Raw genomic sequence first — 24728 nt, forward strand, 5'->3', positions numbered from 1 at the left:
GAGAAACAGATTAATGTGTGTACAAGCTATATATGTCTAATGATTGTCCTGAGTTTTAAGTTAGATGATATGCTTTGTTTTTTTATCTTATTGTAACTGAAGATTATAAACATAGATAAGAATTATTAATGTGGTTCCTTGATTAGAAAAATATTTCTCACAATTTGTAGTAAAATTGAACTTAGTCGATAATCCTATACAGGGTTGGACTGCAGAACAAAACAGCTGAATATGTGAGTGTTCCCCCTAAGCATTTCCCAAATTGGGAAGGAATTATCAGGGGCCATGGAGTGGTGGCTCATTTGCCATCATGGAAATTAGATCATTATGCTTTTGATTTCGGAGTGTTTTAGTATTTGTTTATGGGAGAATAGACAAAATAAAATGCAACTTTTAATAAATAATACTCACTTTTAATGTACTAGTGAATACAGATGTATGTTTGGCTACCTGCCTCAATGAAAGCCAAACTCATGAAATAGTTGCTGGTAAGAAGGAAAATGGTTTATTCAAGTTCCAGTGACCTAAGAAGATGGTGGACTCTTGTCCTGAAAAACCATCTTAACATCTCTGTGTAGGCAAGGGTTTTTATCAGGAAGGAGAGGGAAAGCAGAACAAAGAAATCAAGGGAAGGGGGCTGTGGACCTTTAGGCAGTATTCTTGCTTGTCCCGATATAGATTTTTAATGTCATCTGAAGTATTGTGATAACTTCTAGCCACCCCAGACCCAGGCAGCATCTAGAACAACCCATTTCTACAATATGCTCAAAAAAGGATGTTAGTAGTTTAAGGCAAGCATGACTAGCCAGGCCTTTATTTTAAGGCATACATCCTGTTCCCCAACTTGTGGAGAAGTATAGTTCATTATATGTTATTTAATCAAGAAAGTTATTTTGTTTCTTAGAATAAGATCTTTATGGTCAGCATCCGTGAGTGGGCCAGCTGGTTGCTTGTCAGCTGACTTCCTGGGGCAGGGTGTCTTAAGGTCAGGCTGCTCCTTAGGTTCACACAGAAACTAAAACTGCAGATTCCTGTAAATTATATTAAAAAAAACTTCTAACATGCAAGCTCTAGGTTTTGTTTGTTTGTTTTGTTCTTTAATTTACCTTTATGGTTGAAAGTATTACAGAAGTCCCCTCTTTTTCCCCATTTACCCCCTCCACTCTATATCTGCCACCCCCAAGGCCTTCACCATACACAAGCTCAAGGTTTTTATTCCTTTTTGTTTTTTAAAAATATTTGTATTGATTTCAGAGAGGAAGGGAGAGGGAGAGAGAGAGATAGAAATATCAATGATGAGAGAGAATCATTGATCAGCTGCCTCCTGCATGCCCCCCACCGAGGATCAAGCCCACAACCCAGGCATGACCAGAGTCAAACCTGGGACCCTTCAGTCCACAGGCTGATGCTCTAGCCACTGAGCCGAACTGGCTAGGACCATGGTCAGCAAACCGTGGCTCACGAGCCACATGCGGCTCTTTGGCCCCTTGAGTGTGGCTCTTCCACAAAATACCACATGCGGGCCCACATATAGTGCGATTGAAACTTCGTGGCCTATGCTCAGAAGTCGGTATTTTGTGGAAGAGCCACACTCGAGGGGCCAAAGAGCCACATGTGGCTTGAGAGCCACGGTTTGCCGAGCCGCAGTTTGCCGACCACTGGTAGGGCCACAAGCTCTAGTTTTGAGGGGGGAAATCAGGTTAGAGTAATAAGCTGGGGTTAGCATTTACTAAAATAGGTTGCTTTATATAGGTTTTTACTAGTTTCCTTGGTGAGTACATTCTTATTTCAGTTCTATTCAATGATTAGTAAGAGAAATGTAAAGTTTTTATTCCCTGTTACACTAACAAGATATCAATGATTTGGTTTTTAAAAAATGTAATAATACTGGATGAAAGGAAAATGTGTCCAATGGAAAGAAAAAATCTTTTCTTTTTTCTTGCCTTAGGCTAGCATAGAAAGAAGAAAACAAGAACCAATTGATCTTTTTACTCCAGTAATCTTTTCTTTTTGTGGTGTTCTCGGGTCATATGTTTGAAAACTGTTTTGATATCATATATTTCATGTTTGTAGTTTAAAATGTTACTAAAATCCACCATGAGTAATGTCCCTAAAATGTTTTAATTTAACATTATTTTTTCATAATCATTATGCTCATTTGAAAGCTTTCTTTTGAGCTTGCTCCTGTACTACCAGGCATTGTTGGATAAAGTTAAAAATTTTTGTTCCACTAAAAGTTTATGCTTTTCAGCTGTTGTACCCAGATTTCAAGGTTCCCAAAAAGCCCACCAGGGAGCCAGCGAGTCCGATGCAAAAGCAAAGAGTCCTTCATTTCGAACTAGTTCGGCTCCCCGACCACACTCACCGATGCAATGGTGAGCCCAGTGGCAGAGAGAGAGAAAACTCTGTGTGGAGAGAGGTTTTATAGGGGGTGGGGGTAAGGGGAGGAGAAAGGACTGTGGGCCCTGCTGATTGGCCAGGCGCAAGTCGGTGTCTTGTTACACAGGATGTGGTCATATCTATGGCGACTTCCCTTGATTGTCATTGGTTAGTTTAAAGAAGTCCTGGGTGTGGCTAGCAGAGGCTTGGCTTCCGGGAAGAAGCCTTGCTGAGCACATGGCCAAGGTAAGATGGAGGGCATAGCCCTTACCCTGGGGCAAGATGGAGGGCGTAGCCCTTACCCTGGGGCAAGGTGGAGGGCGTAGTACTCGCCCTTTTATCAGCCTTGATTGTGTCTTCATTGATCCTCTAAAGTCCTTTTCTCATCCAGTAGGGTGATTATCCAGGACACTTACCCAGGGCACTTGTCCCAAACCTGTCCTATTTCTGCTTTCCTTAAACCCCCATTGTACTTGGTCTTCTTCCAGTTCTGCAAATGAATTTGTTAGGGGCAGAAATAGAATATTGGGGACCAGCTACAATTATAAGAAATATTAATCATGCTCTGTTAGCCATGATGGTTCTGTACTGATTAGAGAAAGCACATTCTAACCTGGCTGGGAGTTGTAGGCCCTGGGACATGGGAGCTAACAAGGGAATACAGTCCATCCTCCTTCCAAGAACTACCTGTCATTATGGAAAGATTTACAGCCTCATCACGGAAACAATCTAGTCCTGGAGGCACCTGCTCTTTACAACCCGCTGCCCCTATTACATGTAATCTGATCCAGAGGTGCCCATCCTCCTTGGACCCCTTCTCCCCACAGCCCGCATGACTTGTAGCTTGTGCTGATTGTCCTGTGCCTACTTTCCGATGCCTGTAATTCCTACTTCCCCACTTAATCTTTGTCCTTCTATCCAACATAAGCAGCTGTCTTATGGTGGGTGCAGAGCAGATTTTTGTGGATGACCTGCTGCTCTCCCAGGCTGCCGGCAATATTGGAATAAATGCTCACATATGATTTAACCCTGTCTCTGCTTAATTGGCTCAAGTAGTGACAGGTAGCCCGGAACCCTTGGTTGTCTGGTTACAAATTTGCTTCATACTTGAGGCATCCACCATGAGCTTCCTCAATTTCATTTTCCTAAACCTCATTCTCAATTTTTACACTGCATCTGGCTGAGAAGGGGTGCCCACCCTTCCCTTCTGCGCCCAAGACTCCACTTGTGCTTTCAAGCATGGTCGTCCTTATCCTCCACCATTTTGCTTTGCTGATTATAATTTCTCCTTGGTCATGTATTACATCCTTTCCCCTATACCTTAAATACCTGACCTTTTGTAAAAGCTCCTCCCTTCTCTCCTATATCCATCTTCATCTATTGGCATTTTCTTTCACCTAAAAACCGTCTGAAGGGAATTTCTCCAGGCTTCTTTTTTTTAGCCCCAATGTTCTGGTGTTTGAAAACAACCTAAACATCTGTGAAGATGGTGCTCCTTTCCCTCAGATTCCAAATTCCTTTGCCAGTAAAGTTGTCTCCTACTAAAAAAAGTGTCCTTCTCTTGCAAATTGCAATGCCTGGATTTCAGATTTCCAGTGAGGGGTAGAGACCATTGTCTCCCGCCCCGAGGGTCTATAGAAATGCAAATGGTACTTGAGAAGGGGGAGCTTTTACCTTGTGGCTGCATCACCTGGGTGGGTCTCATCCCTGGGAAGTAGGTGTGGGAAGAGGGGCTGGTAGAGAGGCCTAGGGCAAGTTAGGAAGGTTAGAAAAAAGGAAATTTCGTGAGCTCCATCCTCAAGAACAAATGTAAACTTCAGAAATCTGCAGGAACTTTTCAGTTACCACCCCAGAAAGAAGTCAACCTGAACCATTCATGATTATGAAAACTCTAACTTTTCAATGCTTGCTTCTTATTAGCAGAGGCAGGGAGGAAAGGGGGGTAGCAGGAACACGGTCTCTTTTCATTCTAGGATGTCTCTGGAGAAGGTGAGGGCAGTGAAGATAATCGCTCCCCAAAGTACACTGATAAATTGATAGTGGGGTTTTGTGTGTTTTAGCAAAGGCACGTTAAAACAGAGGCAGGTTGCAAATGAAGCAAAGAAAGCAGCTAACAAACTGGTCTAGAGAAGGGGTGCTAGAGCTTAACAAAAGCTATGCTCAGGATTTCAGAATTGACTGTGCCCCCCCTGCAGCCCAGCACTGAATATGTAAACCTTCCTCTGCCCTTAGGGGCCCAGCCCAACAATTACTTGACACAATTGCAAAGACTTTCCTGACTTTACCTCCCTCCGGAGAGGATGAGTTCTGCTTTAGTACATTACTGTGGCACTTAAGACTCTCTACCCCACGGAATATGTGTTTGTGTTTGAGCCTTCCCCCTAGAGGACAGGATACTTATTGTGGTCATGACCATATCCTTCACAGTGTCTTAGGCTACTGAAGTGCCTCTCACGCTAAGGAAAGCTAACTTTCATTAATGCTTTTTTTTTTAGTCCTTGGAAGAATTTGACTTCCCACGATGAAAAATTGGAATCAGTAATATTGGGAGGTAATTAGAAAAAGATGGGGCTAGAGGTTCAATGTGGAAAAGTGAGGTAATGTGTGGCAGAGCCGAGTAGAAGTTTTTGCCACATAGCCTCCGAAGAGAGAAGAGGCTTCAGATCTTATCTGGACCCCTGTACGAGGGAGCGGACCAGGGTGATAAAGACTGGTTGCATGTACTTTGGCATGAAGTTACATTCAGAGCTAAGGCTATAAAATTTTGTGTATGAGGGAAAGCAGTTGACACTCAGCTTTTTCAAGCAGGTTAAGTAAGGGTTACCTACATATTTTCCATCTGAAACATTCAGGTTGCTCTGTCTTTTGGAACACAGTATAATCATGAGAATTTAACAACTTCATAAAATCAGAAAGGCTTCAAACATCTGGTGAGTATAACAGGCATGTTTCCAAGTACCTATATCTATAGTCATTGAAGTAGGCAGCCCTGCGTGCTTCATGATCTTGCATCTGGTCATGGTATCTGCCCCAGCGGGGACCTGATTCAAATGTAGCCAATTCATTGGCTGACCATTGACCCATAACCTTTAACAGTGCCAATCAGATTTTTCTTCTGGAAATTTGGAATTGAGAGAACAAGTGAGCCAGAAAGAACAACTGTCTTGGTCCTGTTGGTTTCTGAGTTACTATTCTCCCCACGAAGCCAGAATATGCTTCATATTTTTTCCATAAGATTTATTTTTCTTATAATCCCCCAAAGCCATTCTTTTCCTGGTTTGCCTTTAGTGAGCCTCTTTTCCTTACAATCAAAAGGTTTCACAAAAGTATTATGCAAATATTTTACAACAAAAAAGAAAACGTTTATTGTGACCATCTTATTGGACTATGAAGCACAACAGTCTAAAATTTTCTAACAAGCAAAGAATAGAAAGTGAATGATCTAATTCCAAATATTGCCAATCTACTTTGGGTAAAAGATCTTTATTTAGCCCCACTCTACAACGTCAAAGCTTTATATGCTTCAACTTATAAGTTGGGAGCAAGAAAAGAACTTTGAGAAAATGAACAATATAATTGCCTAATTAGGGTAGAATCATTTTGCCACATCATTGATATCAGAGGAATATATTAAATTTATATTTATTTTATACACTTATACTAATTTTTTTAGGAGCCAGGCTAAAAATTAAAATTAAATAGGAAAGTTTATCAGAGACATCAGTGATCAGTGGCTCCACAACTCAGAGAAAACTGGTTATGAAGTTTAAGTTGCAGCAATTTTAAAAAGCCTCTCGAGAGGAAAACCAGACTTTGTCCCAAATTTCTATAATATTTTATCTAAAATGCTCTGGTTTCAACAAAAAATTATGAATCGATGGCCTAAAAGTTTCCAAATTTTCATCTATAGATCCATGAAACTCAATAATTCTAAATAGAATAAACATAAGGAGAGCCACAACTAGGTACATCATAGTCTGCTGAAAGACCAAAGATAAAAAATAAAAAAAAAAGATTTTGAAGCAGCAAGAGAATAATAGGTCATCATGTACAAGGGAACCACAATAAAATTAACAGTTGATTTATTAGAAACAGAACAAAACAAAAAACTAGAAGATGTCAAGGACATAAAGTGTTAATACAAAAAATCTCAATTAAGAATTGTATATCTGGCAAAACTATCTGTCAGAAATTAAGGTGGCAGTCCTAATAAATGGATCTATGTTGAAAGTGTGCTAATTACTGGACAGGACCCATACAGCTGCCAGCTTTTAGTGAAGCCCAAAGCAAAAGAAGGCTGTCAGAAGATGCAGGATACCTGGCAAGTCAACCATCTTCATTTGTGAAGCAGCTCTTGACTCAGTGCCAACCCTGGAACATCAAATGACCACTATACTAAATGCTATTTAAAATACTACATTTGAAGCTCTAGCTCAGGGGTGGGCAAACTTTTTGACTCGAGGGCCACAATGGGTTCTTAAACTGGACCGGAGGGTCGGAACAAAAGCATGGATGGAGTGTTTGTGTGAACTAATATAAATTCAAAGTAAACATCATTACATAAAAGGGTACGGTCTTTTTTTTTCAATAGTTTTATTCATTTCAAACGGGCCGGATCCGGCCCGCGGGCCGTAGTTTGCCCACGGCTGCTCTAGCTGATATGGCTCAGTGGATAGAACATCATCCTGCAGACTGAAGTGTCACGGGTTTGATCCTGGTCACGGGTACATACTTCAGTTTCCGTCTCCATCCCCAGCCCAGATCTGAGCATGTGCAGGAGGCAACCAATTGATGTCTCTCTCTCTCTCTCTCTCTCTCTCTCTCTCTCTCTCTCTCTCTCTCTCTTACCTCAATGTTTCTCTGCTTCTCCCTCACCCTAACACTCTCTCTACAAATTAATGGAAAAACTATCCTCAGGTGAGGATTAACGACAACAGAAAATACTAGATTTGAAGTTTTCCCAGAAAATATTACCTCCTAATTTTCTTTTCTTTTTTTAAGTATGTTTTTATTGATTTTTAGGGATAGAGACAGCAATGTGAGAGTGAAATATCTATTGGGTGCCTCCTGTATGCCCCCTACCCGGGATCAAGCCCCTAACACGGGCATATACCCTGACCAGGAATTGAACTGGGAACCTATCCATGCATGGGCTGCTGCCCAACCAAACAAGCCACACTTGCCAGGGCTCATTCTTTTTTTTTTTTTTTTTTTTTTTATGTGTTTTAATTGATTTTAGAGAGGGAAGGAGGGAGAGGGATAGAGAGAAAGAAACATTGATTGGCTGCTCCACACTCAACTACTGAGCCACACCGACCAGGCATTATTTTCTTAACTTCAAAACCCAATGTCTGCTTCATAAAGGTGGCAACAGCTGACTAGAGCAGTAGCAGAGAGAAAGACAATCACATGCAAGAGCCCTCTTCTCATCCTGTCCTCCAGCCATGGTACCTGACCCTTTCCATTCCTGGGACCCCGTTTCCTTTATACACTAGGTCAGCTGTCACCACAGAGCTTCTCCACAGCTGGTTACAGTTTCTGTGCATCTCTGGGGTTGGATTGGGTGAGCAAGTCAACAACATCTGCTAGCACATTACTTTGTCAGAAACTAGACATCAAGAACTGCTATATTTTTCTGTAGTTTAATGGATTTTTAAAATAAGAAAAAAAAATGATGAAAACAGACGCAAGAAAGCAATTGACCAGATCCAACATCTCTTCATGATAAAAGTGTTCAACAAATTAGCAATAGGAGGGATAAAGTATGTGATAAAGTATATCTAGGGGTGGGTGCAAAGTGGAGGGGATCAATGATGGGGGTGAAAGAGGGACATATTTAATATTTTCAACAATAAAAAATAAATTAAAAACAACAGCAGCAAAAAAAGACCTACATCGAACATTGCATTTGTGGTAAAAGGCGGAATGCTTTCTCTCAAAGATTGAAAATAGCATGATATCCACTCTCATCTCTTTCATTTAACATGGTACTGGAGGTTTTAGCCATGCAATAAGAGAAAAAAAATAAATGCATATAGATTGGGAAAGAAATTAAAGCTGTCTTTATTCACAGATGACATGATCCTATATGAAAAATTCTAAAGAATTAAAAAACAAACAAACAGCCCCAGCTGGTTTGGCTCAGTGGATAGACTGTCAGTCTGTGGACTGAAAGGTCCCAGATTCAATTCCCATTAAGGGCACATGCCTGGGTTGCGTGCTCGATCCCCACTGGGGGTGTGCAGGAGGCAGCCAATCAATGATTCTCTCTCATCACTGATGTTTCTATCTCTCCCTCTCCATTCCTCTCTGAAATCAAAGAGGGAAAAAAGAAATATGCCCCCAAAATAAGATGCCTAAAATATTAAAAGCAAACAATAATATTAGGAGTAATAAAAAAAATTTAGCAAAGTCACAAGACACAGGACCAATATACAAAAATTAACTATTTTTATATGTTAGGAACTAGCAATTTGAAAATGTACTTTAGAAAACAATTCCATTCATAATAACATGAAAAAGAATGTGCTATCTAGGAATAAAGACTTCTGATCTATAAATTCAATGTGATACCTATCAAAATCTCAGCAATCACATTTTGTAGAAATTGACCAGCCAATCTTAAAATGAACATACATAAGAATATCCCAAAAAACAACAAAGTAGGAGGAATTACAACATACAATTTTTAAATTTACTATGAAGATACAATAGAATATAATATTGGCATAATTATAGCCATTTAGATCAATGAAATAGAAAAGTTATAGAAATACATCCTTACATTTATGTCAATTGATTCTCAACAAAGTTGCCAAGGTAGTTCAATGGTGAAAGGGATGTCTTTTCAAGAAATGTTGCTGGGATAATTGGACAACTGTATGCAAAATAATGAACTCAGCCCTAGCCCGTTTGGCTCAGTGGATAGAGCATCAGCCTGCAAAGTGAAAGGACCCAGGTTTGATTCTGGTCAAGGGCACATGCCTGGGTTGTAGGCTCGATCCCCAGTGGGGGACTTTCGGGAGGCAGCCAATCCATGATTCTCTCTCATCATGGATGTTTCTGTCTCTCCCTCTTCCTTCCTCTGTGAAATCAATAAAAATACCTTTTAAAAAAATAATGAACTCATACTCTTACACAACATAGAAAAATTAACTCATTATAAATCATAGACCTAAGAACTAGTTATAAGACTTCTGGAAGAAAACATAATACAAAATCTCTGTGACTTTGCTTTAAGCAGAGATTTCTTAGATATGATACCACGCTGTGAAATTGATAAATGGAACTTAATAAAAAATAAAAGTTTTGTTCTTCCAAAGACAATAAGAAAATGAAAAGATAAGTTACAGACTAGGAAAGAATATTTGCTAATCATAATTGATAAAGGACAAAACTAGAATGTAAAGAACTTCTAAACATCAAAGTAAGAAGGAAAGCAACTCCATTAAAAATGTGCGAAATATTTGAATAGACATTTCACCAAAAGTTATGCACATGATTAATAAACACATGAAAAGATGCTCAACTAATTAATCATTAGGGAAATGCTCATTAAAACCACAATACAATATCACTACACAACCACTAGAATGGGTATAAGCAAAAGATTGATAATATCAAGCAGTGACAGGAATGTGGGAAAACTGGAAGTCTAATACATTGATGATTGGTATATCCACTTTGAAAAACTGGTAGTTTCTTTAAAATATAGATACAAACTTATCCTATGACTTATCCAGCAATTCTACTTTTAGTAATTTAGTAAAGAATTAAAACCTATGTCCACACAAAGACTTTTACATGAATAATAAGAGTATTATTTCATAATAAGAAAAAACTAGCCCTAGTCGGTTTGTCTCAGTGCATAGAGCATCGGCCTGCGGACTGAAGGATTCTGGGTTTGATTCATGTGAAGGGCATGTAGCTTAGTTGCAGGCTCCTCCCAGCCAGGCCCTGGTCAGGGCTTGTGCAGGAGGCAACCAATCGACGTGTTTCTTTCACATTGATATTTCTCTCAGTCTTTCCTTCTCTCTTCCACTCTCTCTAAAATCAATGGACAAATATGATCGGGTGAGAATTTAAAAAGAAAAACAAAAACTAGAAATAATTCACATGTCCACCAACTAATGATTAGATAAAATGTGGCACAATGGAATCATATTCAACAATAAATGAATAACCCATACGTGCTACAAAATGCCAAGAGGAAAAAAGCTAGCCACAAAAGGACACAGTTTGCATAACACCATTTATATAACACTTCCAAAATAGAAAAAAAAAAACTATAGAGGCAGAAAGCAGATCATTAATTACCTTGGGCTGGGAGGGGAATATTGGATGCAAATGTTTTTTTTTGTTTTTTTTTTAATATATTTTATTGATTTTTTACAGAGAGGAAGGGAGAGAGAGAGTTAGAAACATCGATGAAAGAGAAACATCGATCAGCTGCCTCCTGCACATCTCCCACTGGGGATGTGCCCGCAACCCAGGTACATGCCCTTGACCGGAATCGAACCTGGGACCTTTCCGTCCACAGACCGACGCTCTATCCACTGAGCCAAACCGGTTTTGGCGGATGCAAATGGTTTTGATAGAAGATTTTCATGGGATGGAATGAAGGTGATGGTTGCACAATTCATTTTTACAAATTTTATAAATAACTAATTGCATTGTACTCTTAACAATGAATGTATTTTCACAGAATGTAAATTAGATCTCAATAAGGCTATTACAAATAAAAAATAACAAGTACATCATCTTAAAACTCTCATATATGAGTACTCAGTCACTTTGTGTTTTGTTTTGTTTTGATTTTAATTTGGAAACTATTTTCTAACGTGATTGAAAATCTCCCAAATGGCATTTCAGTGGATTTAGACCTCATTTGTTAAACATTAAAGGAAAATTTAGCAGGGAAATCAGAAATTGACTGGAAAAAAAGACTAAACTACAACCCTTTGGTAATTAGTGAATGGAATGAAATTTGAGTATTATAACTGAGTGCATGAAGCCAATTTTGCACTACTTTCATATGGTTGTTGTTTTTTGTGGTAACTATATGGTGTCCCCCACAAATGTGTGTGTGTATATATATATATATTAATATTATTTTTATTGATTTCAGAGAGGAAGGAAGAGGGAGAGATAGAAACATCAGTGATGAGAGAGAATCATTTATTGGCTGCTTCATGCATGACCCCAACTGGGGGTTGAGCCCACAACCTGGGCATATGCCCTGACCAGGAATCAAACCATGATCTCCTGGTTCATAGGTCAGTGCGCAACCATTGAGCTAGACTGGCCGGGCTACACATACACTTTTTTATAATTCAATTGATGTTGCTTTCTTTTCAGATTTAACCCATTGGAATTAATAATTATTCAATGTGTGTATACATTTTTGGGACACCCTATATATTTAGCATTATAATTCTTATACTCAAGTATAAAAATAATCTAAACTTAGACTTTGAATTCTTCTATGATCAGGTATTAAAACCAAGATTTTCAAGGTAATGCAACATTTTCCAACACTTAACTCTCACTAAAATTTATTCAAATTATCAATATTATGTACGTATGGATTTTTGTGTTTTATAATTGCATAATGTTAACACAATATTATACTTAAAGAATTTATAATTTTAGAAGTGTGTGCTCAAGGATGTTTAGTAATGGAAGTATGTAGTTGGGAATGTTTGGAGACCTTGGTTATACAATATCTTGTAATTAAATGTACATACTTTCCCTCTTGTTTTGGTTTATTTTTGTTATTTTTTAAAAAAAGTTTTTCTCTTCTTGTCTACTCCAGGTAGTAAGATTAAGTCTTTGGAAGACCAGATTCTGATCTTTTGCTTTTGCCTTTTCCTTTGTCTTGAAGATCATGTAGATCTTTTACCTTTATAAGTCATGTTTGAATCTCTAACATCATCACATACACTGATCATTATCGTGATCCAACTTGAGAGGAGTCAGTGAAATGTCGACTGATATTGAGAAGAGTATTCTTTTGACACATCCAAATGATGTAAAATGAGACATAAATAACAAATATCCAATACAAAGAAGGCCAAGGAAATTGCTGTAAAGTAGAGCATAAGAGAAAGGAAAAATATTCTACACACACAGAATTAATGTGTGGTTTATGGTCAGTAGAAAACCTGATTTCAAAATCCTAGGCTTTCAATGATTTACTATTTGACCTTGGAAAAGCCACTTATTTTTCCACTGCCTCTGCCCCACATCTATGAAAATGCGGCTTAATATGCTTCTCTATTCCCACAAACATTAATTATTAACCTTTAAACTTAAAAAAAATGTAAATATGTAAACTTCTGAACTTGCAATGTGAGTATGCTGCACCTAAATCTGACCAAAAAATCTGGGATCTAGGAATTTACCTCAGGAAAGGACTCTTCCTTCCTACTACCTACGTTTCCTTTTACTTACTTCCCTTTTTTGTTAACATTAGGTAAGAATTTCTTTATTAGCTAACATAGTCTGAACTACCATAGATAACATAATCATCGGCATTTTATTAACTTCTTGTAAACCTCCTCCCTTTTTTGAAACCACTATAGACAGTTTTCTCATAGGCTCCTGTTAAATGGTATATCATAATCTCATTTGTCAAATACACTTACATTTAGTATTTTAATCCAATGTTTGTTCAGTTATCAATTTCCTAAAGTCATAGAATTTTAGAGCTGGAAAAAACCTTAGAGATTGAAAACCAGCATTAAAACTAATCATGTAACTATCACCCTAAGACTCTATCCATTCAACCATATCAGTCTCTCTTAATAAAGAAAAGATTAACATCATTTAGAAATCTCACTGTTTGCCAAAAATATATGACTAAATTTTTCCAAACTAAAATAATAATTTGAAAAACAATTATAGAGATAAAACAATAGAGGAAACGAATATGCAGTTATACCAAGAATTCTCTTCCTTGCATGTATAAATGACTATGTTATCTACCCTGCTCTTCTACAATGTTATTAACTATTGAGAAGATGATAACATCAGGTATTTTGTATATAATTGTCAATATGTAATCACTGTAGTTATTTTTTATGTTCTTGGAATTGAGTCAAAACCTATTGAGTACTGCTTGTGTGTTTTAAAAGCTGATACACTTGGTGAAAGAGCACTGAGCTCAGAGTCAGGATATAGCCTGACCCATGCTACCTGCTTCTTCAGGTCTTGAACTAAGCATTGAATCTCTCTGGCCCAGTGCTTACAGATCTGTGAAATGCACCAGTCAGAGAAAAATTTTGTCTTGGCTTAGGTGAATTCATTTATAAAATGAAATACAGCATGATCTCATTCTAAATCTTGGCTTTGTTTTCTTTTTTTTAATTTATCTTTGGCTTTGTTTTCTTCTGAAAAAAATTCGCTGAAAATGTTTATCACTTTGCTGTAGCCCTTAAGTTTATTTCCATCACCTTCTTTGTTTTCCCTTTTCCATAAACATCCTTTGGAAAGACTTTTCTCTTTTTCTTTGTCCAAGATCTGCCTCTCCCCTTAATTTCCACTTATATCTTGCCTCCCTTTCCCTCTCTCTAGATTACAGTGGTCCTCAACCTTGGCTGCACATTAGAATCACCTGGGAATCTTTTTAAAATCCTGATTTCTGGGCCTCATCCTCTGGAAATTCTGTTTCTTTGTTATGGGGTGAGGCCACAACATTAGTAACAAAGAAATAGAATTTCCGGAGGATGAGGCCCAGAAATCAGGGTTTTAAAAAGATTCCCAGGTGATTCTAATGTGCAGCCAAGGTTGAGAACCACTGCTCTAGAACATGATCTTTACCTTAACCAGGGAGCAGCTGTTTACTTAAAAAAAAAAAAAAAAGAAAAAAAAGCATGGCAGAAGTCCATCCACTTCTATACTTCTACGCATGTTGAGGAGCACCGCCTGTGAGTTGTCACCCTTCACTGACAGGGAATAGATTAGAGATATTAGTTGCACGCGCTGTGGACTGCCTGGGTATTTATCTGGTTTCTGCAACTGAGTTGCTGTGTGATCTTGGACCTTAGTTTCCTATTTGGCAAAATTAACATAGCAGTGTTACCCAAACATTATTGTGAGAATTAAGTGAACCAAAATAGGTAAAGCTCTTAAGGTATTGCCTGGCTCATGGTAATTGCTCAATAAATGTTGGCAATTATTGTATCCCTCTATCTAGATCCTCATAAAGTGATAGGGTAGAAGAGGAAAGAGTGAAGCTGAGGCACAGGATAGCTCTGGGTGAGGAGAATGTTGTCTTACAATTTGGAGGGGGGCCTTTTGCCGCAACGCTCTATTCCCGACCTCCTGCTGTTTCCCTTCCTTCCTCTGGGATGTAAATGTTGGGTAAAATGATGAAGAGGAAGCCTGGCATGATCTGTGGATAGTGTGCCTTTCGTTTAAATTGCAGGGATGACTATATATTGCAATTTTTTCTCCAAATAAATGATCTAATTATCTATTTGAAATGTGGTTTTTGTTGTTGGTTGTTTTCTGCTGTAATTCTGAACTGGCATGCCATGATTAGTATACTTTAAGAAAACATCTCAGGAACTGTCCTTTGGACAGGCCTGTTTATATAATACTCCATTTGAGAAATAGCACTGGAAAAAGCTGTTCTTAGCAAAGAATGTTAATTGATGAAGACATTTCTTTGCTAACAACCTGAGGGAAGCAATATGTTCTTAGCACTTTCAAACTATAAAATAGAATTAGCCATTCATGAACAAAAGCCAATTATTTATTTTTAATACTATCTTTACCAAATTTTTGCTTTTGATAATGGGGCTTTTTAAAAATTCTGTATCAAAGCAGCTTTAAAAATATAACAGCTCTGTTAATAAATATTTGTTGAATGAATAGTAAAATTGAGCCAATGATTGACTTTCTGTTTTTATAGAATCATGAGCATGACAGATTCTAAATGAAATTTGTTGACCACTTTTATGAATTATCGTCTAATGTGTATCATTTCATATATCCTAAATGACAGTTTATAGCCTTTTTAAAATGAGACTGATAGTATTGAAGATAATAGCATAGAAGAATTTAATTTCAAGTAAACTTTCATTATGAGGGCAAATTTCTATTTTTTCAGAAGATGGTTAATAGATTCTCCTCCTAGATGCTGTTTGCCACACTTGTCTTTCTAGATTGGAAAAAGGCCTAATTTCAAAATATTTCAGTCCATTTCAGCTATACAGATTATGTATTTCCACAAAGGAGGTGATAGTATCCAGTTTTTGGTGAGGGAAATGGGTGTGTAGAGGTAGTTCTGATATCTCTGCCCTCTCACGCACATACTCCTGAAGCACCACAGACTTACATTGTCCAGCTTAGTTGTCATTATTATCTCACATGTGCCTCGTCCCACATTCAGTGCTTAGAGTATCATGATACTCTAAAAACAGTATTACTAATGATGCAAAGCATACATTACTAACCACATTTTACAAGTTGTAAATGAATGCCTAGAACAACTAAATGAACTGCTCAAGGCCATAGTTGGTAAGGATCAGAGACAGAGTTTATGAAGCCCCAAAACGTTTATGCTTTTTGCTACTTCTTTGTGAGCCAAAACCTGGCTCTATCATGGAAAATTGAGAATTGTCTTTAAACTTGTCTGTTTCTTAGACTTTATGACATCAAATTCAGTGAAAGGATTATCTTGTAAAAAAAAAACCTGTTTCTTTAAATATCTATGACTCATTCTCATATAACCTTTCTATAGTAATTAAATTTTCATAGAGCTATTTCATGATTTTATCATTAGGCATTGTGTTTTTCAATTCTTTGGAAGTCAATAGAATTATTTTGATACTTGCTTGTTTCCAAATATTAAAAGCTAAGTAATTTAGTATTTTTGCTCATTTAGTTAGAACACGATCTTGGTATTGATCAGCATACACTTCCACTACCCTTCAATAGGAAAACCCAGCCAAAAGCTAATACTAATGCTACTTCTGGCTCACATTTGAATTATTATCTTCTCTGGTTGTGAAAAAAACACACACACAAAGCCAAATTTATATTCTGCTTCTATATGACCCTGAATAAAAATTGAATGGGAGATGATTTTTATAACTCCCTTTACTCTTTAAAAAAAATATTTTTTATTGATTTCAGAGAGGAAGGGAGAAGAAGAGAGAGATAAAAACATCAGTGATGACAGAGAATCATTGATCGCTGCCTCCTGCATGCCCCACTTGGAGGATGTAGCCCACAACCCGGGCCATGTGCCATGACTGGGAATCAAACCCAAACCTTCTGGTTCACAGGTTGATGCTCAAACACTGAGCTACTCCAGCTGGGCCTTTCACTCTTTAAATATTAAAATGTATGGGTTTTTTTAGCATGTGAATATTTGCTCACTCATTTGTTCATGTAACAAACATTTATTGAGTGCTTCCTACATTGTAGGTATCATTCTAGGGAATATAATGGTCAAGAAGACAGATGAAATGTGTGCACCATAGATATTCTATTCTAATGGGGAGAAATAGACAACCAAACAATGAAATTGTGATAACTGCTGATAGGAAAAAGGCATTCTGATGAAGGTTGGGGAGGCACACTATCCCCTAGGGGAGCATGCCCGTTCCATTCTCTCCCTCTCTCCTTTCCCCATAGGCATGTATCCCCTAAACTCTAAGGGACCCCATGAGACTTATAACCAGGGGAACAGTGGGCAGTGGCAGCGCATCCCAGGCTGGCCCAACTGAACCTCTCCCCAAGGCCCTCTTTTCTCTGACTTCCCAGGGCGCCAAAGCAGGCCAGGCTACGCTCTCTTGTTACTTCTTCTATGTTGTGGTCAATAAATTCTTGCGTGCTTTGCTGCAAAATAAATAAATAGTTGGGCAAAGGGGCACGGTTATTTTGGACAGAATGGTCATATGAGGTACTTTGGTGGAGGTGACATTTGAACTAAGACCTGAATTATGGGAAGGAAAAAGCCACTTGAAAAGTTGCCAGACTACTTTCCAAGCAGATACAACAGCCCTAGAGGCAGGAATGACTTTTGGAGGAACCAGGAACAAGGAAGGTTCTGCTAAAGCATAGTTTGTAAGGCTGAAAAAGGAGTCAGGAGCCAAATCTTAAGGACTGCAAATAAAATTGTAGTTACCATCCATTTCTTCTGAATTATTCATATTCTATTTGCCTTAGAATTAATTTTATCTCCCTGGCACTATTTATTAATTATGCATCAGAGGGAGACATATATTATCATACAATCTTAAGAATTGAAAGGTTCCTTAGAAATTACCTAGTTCAACTCCTTCATTTTAGAGACAAGGCAATTTTAGTCCAGAAAGGTAAAGCGACTTATAGGAGATAACTCAGCAAGCCCAGACAAGCTAGGTTTTGATTTCAGGCTTCAGCATTATAGGGTCCCATGCTCTTTCCAGAAAACCAGTTTTTAAGAAACATTAAAAAAGATTTTATTTATGCTGTTTCTGTGGTTCTCCTGTTTTCCATTAGATTGTTAAAAAAATAACAATTTTTCATAATTTAACCAATATTTAAGTATAGTTAATTGTTTTACTTTGGGATTATATATGTTCTTTAGTTCATTGGCTAAATTCTTATAAGAGCAGAATAATGCAGATATTGACTTAGAATTTATCTTTCATTTGACTTGCATTGTACCATCTGCAGAGGTTCTTAACCTGGTGTTCTTACACTCCAAGGGATCCACAAATGGGCTGTAAGGTCCTATTAACCCTCTGAAAAGGTGTATAACATTTGCATGCTTGTGAGTATCATCCCAGGTCCCCAAGAAACAGGCATAAGACAGGATTTGGCAAAATCAATTTATGGGGAATTGCCTATGGAGGATAAAGGAGAGGGAGCAGGAGTAGGTAGAAGGAGATCAGAATGCAGATCTTTCATATGCGAAGAGAGAAAGGAAAGGAAGGATTCTGTTGAAAGTCTCAAACTGCAGTACAGTTTCCAAGAAAGTCTCAGCCAAGCTGATGGGCTGGGGCAGGGGGCGGGGAGAGTCTCCAAGGAAAAGTTGCAGTTGGAGGCATCTTGTGTTGGGTAGAAAGGCACTGGCCTGTTTTGTTATTGGCTCTTAGCAGCCCCAGGGAAAGTGTGGTTTTGCTGTGAGCACGGCCATGGATACAGGGGACAGCAGCCATGACTGTCCATCTGCTCTGCTCCAGGCAGCCGTTGTCTGGCAGGAGTTGGGAGCCATGTGCTCCCAGGGCCACCACATGTGCGAATGTTCAGTCCTTGGGGGAAAGTGTCTTGGCTTTTGTCATATTCTCAATGTGTCTTGGTCCTCCAAAAAGTGCAGAACCACCAACCCTTCTGACACCTACGTGGTTAAACTGCCGCCCTCAGAAACCAAAGTATAGATTCAAACTCATTACCAAAAGTCAATAAACAGGAGTTAATCACCAAACCATTGAAAACCGTGGCATTGTTTCTATTATTTTTTCAGGAGTGTCAGAGACATTCATACTTTTCATATTTTTATGTATCCCTGGCTGCAGGGTTACATGATAAGATGTATATGTACTTATTTTTCCTTAGGAAACACGCTAAAGATTTAGAGCAGGGGTGGGCAACCCTTTTGTGAGTGCGTGCCAAAACCAGCAAAATCTCTGACTCAAAATTCTTCTGCGTGCCAACCCTAATTTTTTGAGAACATGTTACGCCTACTTGATATCTCTTAAGGTGTACGTATGTGAAGAACCTTGAAGAAATAATAAAATTTATTTGAGTGACAAAAACACAGTATATGATGATGAAAAATACATTTATTTTTTAATGTATACATGTACACTGATAGTCCGACAGAAAACTTTATGACTCCGTTTGATATTATCAGTGGGGCTTTTGCTGCTGCATCACTGATGACAGAGATTTTACATCAGGTTTATATTTCGTGACCTTCAGAGATGCACAAGCTACTACTTTCATCCATCAGGCTACTCATATTATGAGACTTAACAAAATTCATCACTGAGAACAAAGATTCTCAAGCGTATGTGGATGAAATCAAAACACTGGTCGGATCTAGGAAGGGAGGGAGAGTTAAGGCAGAGGCATAGAAATTGCTCTTCCCTTCTCTCGTCAATCCATGTCTATGGTCTTTAAGATAACTTATTATGTAAAATTATTTCTTTATCTAAGATGCACCTACACTGAATTTATCTGAAAAATAAAAAAGTTGATATTAAGAAGAAAATTGTAAATGGAAGGTTATAAGAGAGGGTTTCGCGTGCCCGCAAAAGTTACTGGCATGCCATGTTTGGCTCACGTGCCAGGGGTTACCCACCCCTGATTTAGAGCATGGATGATGGAGAAAACATTCCTGGGTTCCGACTGTGATTCTGCCACTGGCTCCTCATTTCTAACATGGATGCATTGAGCAGTGTCTGCCTCTTCAAACTGTGGAGAGGAGTCAGGGAGGTGATCTCCACAAGTGCCTGGCACATACCATCCCGGTGGTGATGGCTCGGGCACTGAGCACTGCAGTGTGCCCCACTGGAGCGGGTTCAGCAGTCTAAGAGGTGAACTCAGGGAGTGAATGGATGCATGAGGCTCAGATCCTTCAAGCTGCAGAAGGATCCTTGGAAGAGTGAGCCTTTCTAACACATTTAGAAATTATTTAGTGAAAAAGTGTCTCTGGGTTGGTAATATTTGAGGAGATATTAGATTTTGTTGTTGTTGTGCTTATTTGTATTTTTAATTTAAGAAATGATTATGCATTACATTTTTAATTTTGTGCCCAATTATTTATTTTTTAAAACTTTTAAAAATATATTTTTATTGATTTCAGAGAGGAATGGAGAGGGAGAGAGAGAGAGAAATATCAATGATGAGAGAGAATCATTGATCAGCTGCCTCCTGCAGGCCCCCCACTAGGGATCAAGCCCGCAACCCCGGCATGTGCCCTTGACAAATCGAACCCTGGACCCTTCAGTCTGCAAGCCGACGCTCTATCACTCAGCCAAACTGGCTAGGGTTATGCCCAATTAATTAATACTTTCACTTTTTAAAGCAAGTGAGAGCTACCAAAGTGATTTTGCATAGAGATGTATTATTCTATGTCTAATATTATTATTACTGTTAATATTGCACAAATGTTTTAAAAGTGTTCATTCTTGTTCTAAAGAGCTTGACTTTCCCCCCCCCCCCCTTTATTGATTAAGGTATTACGTATGTGTCCTTATCCCCCCATTGCCCCCCAAACCCCCACTCATGCCCTCACCCCCCTGTTGTCTGTATCCATTTGTTAGGCTTATATGTATGCATACAAGTCCTTTGGTTGCTCTCTCCCTCTTACCCCCACCCTCGCCTACCTTCCCTCTGAGGTTTGACGGTCTGATTGATGCTTCTCTGTCTCTGGATCTGTTTTTGTTCATCAGCTTATGTTGTTCATTATATTCCACAAATGAGTGAGATCATGTGATATTTATCTTTCTCTGACTGGCTTATTTCGCTTAGCATGATGCTTTCCAGTTCCATCCATGCTGTTGCAAATGGTAAGAATTCCTTCTTTTTTACCACAGCGAAGTATTCCATTGTGTAGATGTACCACAGGTTTTTAATCCACTCATCTGCTGATGGGCACTTAGGGTGTTTCCAAATCTTAGCTATGGTGAATTGTGCTGCTATGAACATGGGGGTGCATATATCCTTTCTGATTGGTGTTTCTAGTTTCTTGGGATACATTTCTAGAAGTGGAATCACTGGGTCAAATGGGAGTTCCATTTTTAGTTTTTTAAGGAAACTCCATACTGTTCTCCATAGTGGCTGCACCAGTCTTCATTCCCACTAGCAGTGCAGGAGGGTTCCTTTTTCTCCGCATCCTCTCCAGCAATTGTCGTTTGTTGATTTGTTGATGAAAGCTATTCTGACAGATGTGAGATGGTACCGCATTGCAGCTTGAACCTTTCTTGATGAATCACTTTCTCTTCGGGTGACACTGCCTTTCCTTCTTTAACAACTTCCTTGATTTCTCACAGCCAATTTTTTTCTATCATCCTTTAATTCTCTATCTCCTTGGTATATCCTTTTTTCACTATTCCTAGTCTAAACATTTTAGTAAGCCAAATGTAATAAAAGGTTAAATAAGCACTTGAAAGGTTAAATTCACAAATTATTTAGTCCAATGGTTGACAAACTATAGCCCAAGGGCCAAATCTGGCCAGCAACTTGTTTGTGTAAATAAAGTTTTATTGGAACCTTGCTTTTTAGATTACATATTGTCTATAGCTACTTTCATGCTACACAACAGAATTCAGTCATTACAAAAAAGACTGTATGATCCACAAAGCCTAAAATATTTACTGTCTGACCTCTTACAGAATAAGTTTGCCAAAATTTAGTTTACCCAAAATTTTAAAAAGCATAAGAAAAAAATTTAAAATATCTAAAAATAGTATAGCTTCTCCCCTACTCCCTCCCATGCCCAGATGGTAGGTACCTTTATTTTAATTTTATAGGTAAGTAAGCCAAGTTTGGGAGAAATTAAATATGTTGCTCAAGGACCATTGTGATTAAGTGGTAAAGCTGAGATTCAAACTCATGTCTGTTTGGCACTGGCACCCAACCTCATGACCAGAATAGCTTCTTGAGGATAGGAATTGTGCCTTACTCATTGCTTTTTCTTTAATAACTAGCCTACAGCCAGGCTTGCAGTAGATACTAAACAAATGTTTATCAAATTGAATTGATTACATTAATTTGAAAAATTAAATGCTTAAAATTAGAAAGAAATGTCCTCCTAGTATGTTTTTATTAAAGTTGGCACTGTGGAGTAAACTAGCTGGGCAAGCCCATTAGAGTGGCCATTATAAACAATCTCCCTGGGGTGGTTTAGTACATTAGAAAAGCATTATTTTGGTGAAAAAACTATTAGTTTAATGGAATACTGTGTTTGGGAGAGAATACTTGGCCCCCTGCTGCTTCTTTTAGTGTTTTGTTTTTTATGCTAAAATTCCTTTAATAATTTCTTAATACTTTAGGCATGATACTTCATCAAATTCCTAGACTTACATGCTTGGTGATCTCCAAATATTTTTAATAAGTGTATTCTAGTACCTGGTTTGGAAAAATTAGGTTAAAAAACAAACTAACAACCGTTTGTATCCAGTTATATATGAATTTTGAAATTAACTAGTTCCTATTATATTGCTACAAAGGTAAAAACATTTTAAACTATTCTTATTCATTAATCATTTGTATTCAAAATTTTACAAGGAAAGGAATCTAGCTTTAAATAGATGATACTTTTAAAATATTAGGCCCTGGTTTTCTTTTGTTAGTCCATTTGTCTTTGTGTGATAAACAAGGACATCAATTAACAAACAACTTTGGAAATTTTCCATAAAATGCTTCCTATTGATAAGAATCATCTGAGACACTTCTTTAAAAATGTCACAGAGTGAAAAGATGAATAGAGGGAGCATAGATGATTTGGGGGTCAATGAATCTACTCTTTTCAATACTGTAATGGTGGATACATGTCATTATGTATTTGTCAAAATCCATGGACTGTACAACACCAAGAGTAAACTGTAATGTAAACTGTAGACTTTGGATGATAATGATGTATCAATGTAGGTTCATCAGTTGTAAAGAATGTTCTATTCTGGTGGGGAATCTTGATAATGGGGGAGGCTTGTTTGTTTGCATGTGTGGGGGAAGGGGTATATGGGAAATCTCTCTACCTTCCTCTTAATTTTGTTCTGAACATAACATTACTCTAAAAAAATAAAATCTTGAAACAAAAAAGCAATGCAAACTTCATTGGCCTCCCCCCTCTAAATTTTGATTAAGCATTTGTGTGTTAGGGCCTAGGACTCATTATTTTTTAAGTATAAAGCACTGCAAGTGATTCACATCATCAGAGAGGTTTAGGAAATATTACTTTAAAGAATACCTTCACAATCATGTATGAATTGATTTGAATGGGGCTTGAAAAATTTACCTGGACCTCTCATGTACTCCCATCAATGATGAGACCATTTTAATATTTACACAGAAATTAATAATTATATTTAAAATAGGCTAAATATTAGATAATTTTTTTATTACTTAGAGTGAGATTTTTTATATATATATTCCATCATTGACACTCATTCAACATTTTAAGCTTATTTAGGTCACAGTTTCCCTCTGAGAAGTTGATGAAATATGTGTAATCTCTCCCCAGGAAAATTAACACACAAAAATTTTGCATATCATTACATGTTTTTACTAACCCTGACATATAATAATGGAACCTAACCATAGGCCAGTTTAAGATCTATTTTCAATTGGGGTCCACTTTATTTTTAATTTTGTTCTATACCTAACTGTCTTTAACTCTAATGTGTATTTTTTTCTCAGATACCCTACAGCCCAAAATTTAGCAACTGTCATTTTCCTGACTGTATGTATCTCTCCTTCCAGTTAAATAGGACATATATTGTCATCGTACTTGTTTTGCTTAATATGTCCTTTGATTTAAAAAAAAATCTCATGTACAGCTATACAGCTATGGGTTTGGGGGATGTTATTTATGGGAAGAGCAAGAAGTTGATAGTTTGTGGGACAGAGGAACAGATACCTTAGTCCAGGTGACTTCTGATGGAAATGTGATGGCAGAAAGAAGATGCCTAGGGAAGGAACTAAGGTGACCAGAGGCCGGCAATGCAAAACTTAGGGCAGACTGGAGTCACGGGCGAATTCAGAGGAATCTGGCAGCACAGCCCTTTATTCCTCCCTAGTTTTAGAAATGGGAATTCAGTGAGGTTGCAAACAGCTTGGGTGGCAGATGGCTTCAGAAAAAAAACTGTTTCAACCCAAATTTGAGCATTGTACCAAAAACTCAGGCAGAAAGAATTTTGTTTTCTTCAAGGTCTTAGGGATCAGGTCAGGGTGGGAGAGTGAGAGAGAAATATTGAGTGGGGATGAGATAGGAGTGGAAGAGAGAGAGAGAAGTGAGACAGAAAAATAGAGAAAGAGAGAAGTTCAGGAAAGAAGCCATACTTGTATGAATTTAGACAAAACAGGCCTCACAGATTATACTGGAAATATAATGTACCTACTAGGATGTAATCTGAAGTGTGGTACTTTAAAATGACTTCCTGAAAGTGTATAGTATAGTGTTTTAGGCCTCATATCAAGGGGAAGATAATCAGAGAATACAATGGCCTGTCTCTTACCTGTATGTCAAATTGTGACCCAATAGCCCACAATACAATTTTGTATGTATTACAGACAGGCATATGCAGCCCCACACCAGGGCACATGGCTCGGAAATCAGGGCACAGTTGAGATTTCAGCCTCTGTTTCTCTCTATTGCCAGACCAGCTTGTGCAGTGAACTCCCTG

General features: G+C 38.0%; 1 protein-coding gene across 1 annotated transcript in view; it reads left to right on the forward strand.

Moving 5' to 3' along the window:
• The window catches only part of CCDC148 (coiled-coil domain containing 148), a 223726-nt gene that overhangs the window by 1134 nt on the left and 197864 nt on the right, over positions 1-24728 (forward strand). The gene's annotated exons all lie outside the window — the stretch shown is intronic.

This window comes from Myotis nattereri, assembly GCF_964212035.1.
Source record: "Myotis nattereri genome assembly, chromosome: 7".
NCBI classification, from domain to species: Eukaryota; Metazoa; Chordata; class Mammalia; order Chiroptera; family Vespertilionidae; genus Myotis; species Myotis nattereri.